The sequence below is a fragment of the Carassius gibelio genome, chromosome B18 (assembly GCF_023724105.1).
Source record: "Carassius gibelio isolate Cgi1373 ecotype wild population from Czech Republic chromosome B18, carGib1.2-hapl.c, whole genome shotgun sequence".
Classification (NCBI taxonomy): Eukaryota; Metazoa; Chordata; class Actinopteri; order Cypriniformes; family Cyprinidae; genus Carassius; species Carassius gibelio.
In genome coordinates this window covers 219,977-225,209 of record NC_068413.1, presented here as the reverse complement: position 1 = coordinate 225,209, position 5,233 = coordinate 219,977, and positions in this window count along the sequence as shown.

Sequence of the window (5,233 nt, the reverse complement as noted above, 5' to 3'; positions counted from 1 at the left end):
TTTTAGGGAGGAGTGTAAGAATTCCTCTCCTGCAGCTGAGTGGTAAGTGTCCTTTGGTTAAACTGTCTCTTAGAACAATCAACAAGTCCTTGCCTATGATAGGCCAAAAAGCTTTGTAAAAGTCCACAGGAAGGCCATCGAGGCCTGGAGCCTTTCCATTTTCTAGGCTTTGTAGTGCAGTATGTAGCTCCTCAGCCGAGATCCTTGCCCTCAGCTCTGCGTTGGCTTCCTCAGTGACCTTAGGCAAGTTCTCGTAAAAGCACTGTGCCACCTCTGGATTTGCTTGATATTCTTTTTTAAACAGCTTTTCATAAAAAGTCACTGCGCACTTACGGATTTCTTCAGACTCCTTTAACAGCTGTCCATTGCTGGACCGCAGAGAGTGTATAAGTCTTTTTTGTCCATTTTTGCGTTCTAAGCCAAAAAAGAAATGGGAGGGTGCATCCATTTTAATGACGTTTTGAAAACGGGAACGTACAAGGGCACCTTTAGCAGAAAAACCCAACAGATTTGACAGAGCTGATTTTTTCTTTTTGAGAGCTTTAATATGTTCTCCATTTCCTGTGAAATCTGCTAAATCTTGCAGCATCACTATTTCATTCTCCAGGGCTTCCATTGATTTAGTCATATCCTTTGTGACATTTAGAGAATACTGTATACACAGCTGTTTAATCTGAATTTTTCCTATGTCCCACCATTGTTGTAAAGATGTATACTCAGACTTTGTCTTTGAATAATTGTTCCAGAAAAAATTAAAGGCTTCTTTAAAAACTTTATCAGAAAGTAATGTTACATTAAAGTGCCAATAAGCGCTCTTACATTTCACATCTTTGATGAAAACTGAGACTTGTACAAGAAAATGATCAGAAATTCCCACTGGATGTATTGAGCAACTTTTAAGAATATTAAATTGATGCTTGAAACAATAAAATCTATCAAGCCTAGCCATATACAGGACATTATCTTTGACATGAGTCCAAGTATATTGACGCTGAGTAGGATGAAAAACTCTCCAAACATCACTCAGATCATGCATTTCAATTAAACTAGTTAAAACTCTCTTACTAGGTCCATGAGGTTCTTGATGGTTTCTATCTAAGGATGCATTGACCGTGCAATTAAAATCACCACCCAGAAAATTCTAGGTATTATCAAATTGCCTGAGTTTTGAGAACGTAGCGGACGTAGAGGAGTATAATGTAAAAGGAGCTCATTCAAATACTGAGGTGCTAAACCATTCAGGGCTTTATAAGTAATAAGCAATATTTTAAAATCTATACGATGTTTGATAGGGAGCCAGTGCAGTGTGGACAGGACCGGGCTAATATGGTCATACTTCCTGGTTCTAGTAAGAACTCTTGCTGCTGCATTTTGGACTAGCTGTAGTTTGTTTACCAAGCGTGCAGAACAACCACCCAATAAACCATTACAGTAGTCTAACCTTGAAGTCATAAATGCATGGATTAACATTTCTGCATTTGACATTGAGAGCATAGGCCGTAATTTAGATATATTTTTGAGATGGAAAAATGCAGTTTTACAAATGCTAGAAACGTGGCTTTCTAAGGAAAGATTGCGATCAAGTAGCACACCTAGGTTCCTAACTGATGACGAAGAATTGACAGAGCAACCATCAAGTCTTAGACAGTGTTCTAGGTTATTACAAGTAGAGTTTTTAGGCCCTATGATTAACACCTCTGTTTTTTCAGAATTTAGCAGTAAGAAATTACTCGTCATCCAATTTTTTATATCGACTATGCATTCCATTAGTTTTTCAAATTGGTGTGTTTCACCGGGCTGCGAGGAAATATAGAGCTGAGTATCATCAGCATAACAGTGAAAGCTAACACCATGTTTCCTGATGATATCTCCCAAGGGTAACATATAAAGCGTGAAGAGTAGCGGCCCTAGTACTGAGCCTTGAGGTACTCCATACTGCACTTGTGATCGATATGATACATCTTCATTCACTGCTACGAACTGATGGCGGTCATATAAGTACGATTTAAACCATGCTAATGCACTTCCACTGATGCCAACAAAGTGTTCAAGTCTATGCAAAAGAATGTTGTGGTCAATTGTGTCAAACGCAGCACTAAGATCCAATAAAACTAATAGAGAGATACACCCACGATCAGATGATAAGAGCAGATCATTTGTAACTCTAAGGAGAGCAGTTTCAGTACTATGATACGGTCTAAATCCTGACTGGAAATCCTCACATATACCATTTTTCTCTAAGAAGGAATATAATTGTGAGGATACCACCTTTTCTAGTATCTTGGACAGAAAAGGGAGATTCGAGATTGGTCTATAATTAACTAGTTCTCTGGGGTCAAGTTGTGGCTTTTTTATGAGAGGCTTAATAACAGCCAGTTTTAAGGTTTTGGGGACATGTCCTAATAACAATGAGGAATTAATAATAGTCAGAAGAGGACCTATGACTTCTGGAAGCACCTCTTTTAAGAGCTTAGATGGTATAGGGTCTAACATACATGTTGTAAGTTTAGATGATTTAACAAGTTTATACAATTCTTCCTCTCCTATAGTAGAGAATGAGTGGAACTGTTCCTCAGGGGGTCTATAGTGCACTGTCTGATGCGAAACTGTAGCTGACGGCTGAATGGTTGCAATTTTATCTCTAATAGTATCGATTTTAGAAGTAAAGTAGTTCATAAAGTCATTACTGCTGTGGTGTTGGGAAATGTCAACACTTGTTGAGGCTTTATTTTTCGTTAATTTAGCCACTGTATTGAATAAATACCTGGGGTTATGTTTGTTTTCTTCTAAAAGAGAAGAAAAGTAATCAGATCTAGCAGTTTTTAATGCTTTTCGGTAGGATATGCTACTTTCCCGCCAAGCAATACGAAATACCTCTAGTTTTGTTTTCCTCCAGCTGCGCTCCATTTTTCGGGCTGCTCTCTTTAGGGTGCGAGTATGCTCATTATACCATGGTGTCAAACTGTTTTCCTTAACCTTCCTTAAGCGTAAAGGAGCAACTGTATTTAAAGTGCTAGAAAAGAGAGAGTCCATAGTTTCTGTTACATCATCAAGTTGTTCTGAGGTTTTGGATATGCTAAGGAATTCGGATACATCAGGAAGATAACTTAAAAAGCAGTCTTTTGTGGTAGAAGTGATGGTTCTTCGATACTTGTAACAAGAAGTAGAATTTACAATTTTGGCTATATGAAGTTTACACAGAACTAAATAATGATCTGAGATATCATCACTTGGCTGAATAATTTCAACACCATCAACATCAATTCCATGTGACAGTATTAAATCTAGAGTATGATTTCGACAATGAGTAGGTCCTGAAACGTGTTGTCTAACACCAATAGAGTTCAGAATGTCTATAAATGCTGATCCCAATACATCTTTTTCATTATCGACATGGATATTAAAATCACCAACTATTAAGACTTTATCTGCAGCCAGAACTAACTCGGATGTAAAATCACCAAACTCTTTAATAAAGTCTGTATGGTGCCCTGGTGGCCTGTATACAGTAGCCAGTACAAACATAACAGGGGATTTATCATTAACATTGGTTTCTCTGGATAATGTTATATGAAGCACCATTACTTCAAACGAGTTATACTTGAAGCCTGCCCTCTGAGAAATCCTGAAAACGTTATTATAAATTGAAGCAACACCTCCCCCTTTGCCTTTTAGACGCGGCTCGTGTTTATAACAGTAATCTTGGGGGGTGGACTCATTTAAAATAATGTAATCATCAGGTTTTAGCCAGGTTTCTGTCAAGCAGAGCACATCTATATTATGATCAGTTATCATATTATTTACAAAAAGTGTTTTCGTAGAAATGGATCTGATATTCAATAAGCCAATCTTTATCATTTGTTTATCCATATTGCATTTGTTTTTTATTTGTTGAACCTCAATTAAATTGTTAACCTTAACTTGGTTAGGACGTTTTTTGTATTTTCTAGTTCGTGGAACAGACACAGTCTCTATAGTGTGATATCTAGGTGAAAGAGTCTCTATGTGCTGAGAATTAACTGACCTCTGTGATGGGAGGCAGCTAGCAGACGGTCGGTTTAGCCAGTCTGTCTGCTTCCTGACCTGGGCCCCAGTTAGTCAAGTATAAACACTAAGACTATTTGCCATATTTCTAGACAGAAGAGTGGCACCACCCCAGGAGGGATGAAGACCATCTCTTTTAAACAGGTCAGGTCTGCCCCAAAAGCTCGTCCAATTGTCTATATAACCTATGTTATGCTGTGGGCACCACTTAGACATCCAGCCACTGAGTGATGACAATCTGCTATGCATCTCATCACCACGGTAAGCAGGGAGGGGACCAGAGCATATTACAGTGTCTGACATCGTGCTTGCAAGTTCACACACCTCTTTAAAGTTATTTTTAGTGATCTCCGACTGGCGAAGTCGAACATCATTAGCGCCGGCATGAATAACAATCTTACTGTATTTACGTTTAGCATTAGCCAGCACTTTTAAATTTGCCAAGATGTCAGGCGCTCTGGCTCCCGGTAAACATTTGACTATGGTGGCTGGTGTCTCTATATTCACATTCCGTACAATAGAATCACCAATAACTAGAGCACTTTCATCAGGTTTCTCAGTGGGTGCATCACTGAGTGGGGAGAACCTGTTTAATGTTTTGATCGGAACAGAAGAGCGGTGTTTTGACCCACGACTACGCTGCCTCACCGTCACCCAGTTGCCCTGCTGCAGGGGCTCTGCTGGAACCGTACAATGTACAGGAGTCCTTGAGCTAGACGCATCCAAAGCCATATCTAGAGCCCTAACATTCTTACTGTCCTCAATTAAAGTTTGGATGCGTGCCTCTAATTCTGAAATCTTCTCTGTCAGCCTAACTGTTTCCCTGCATTTATCACATGTGAATCCCTCATCAGCGACAGAGATAGATAAACTGTACATGTGGCAAGAGGTGCAAATAACGATAGCAGGAGAAGCCATTACTCACCGTGCTTGATGAAATATTCTTACTGCGGTTGTTTGATGAACTTGTGGAAAACTGCAGCGTGAGAGAGGAGAGGAGAGGAGAAAAGAAAACGCTAATGACAAGCTAACGAGTGCTAACGCTTTGCAGGTGTGCTGCAGTCACGGAAGAGTGAACGATCAAAGTTAATCTGATAAGATTGATCGGTAATATCAGAAATATGGTGTGAATTAAGTTATATTTTACAATTAAAAAAACAAACAAACAAACAAACAGACAGTGATAGTA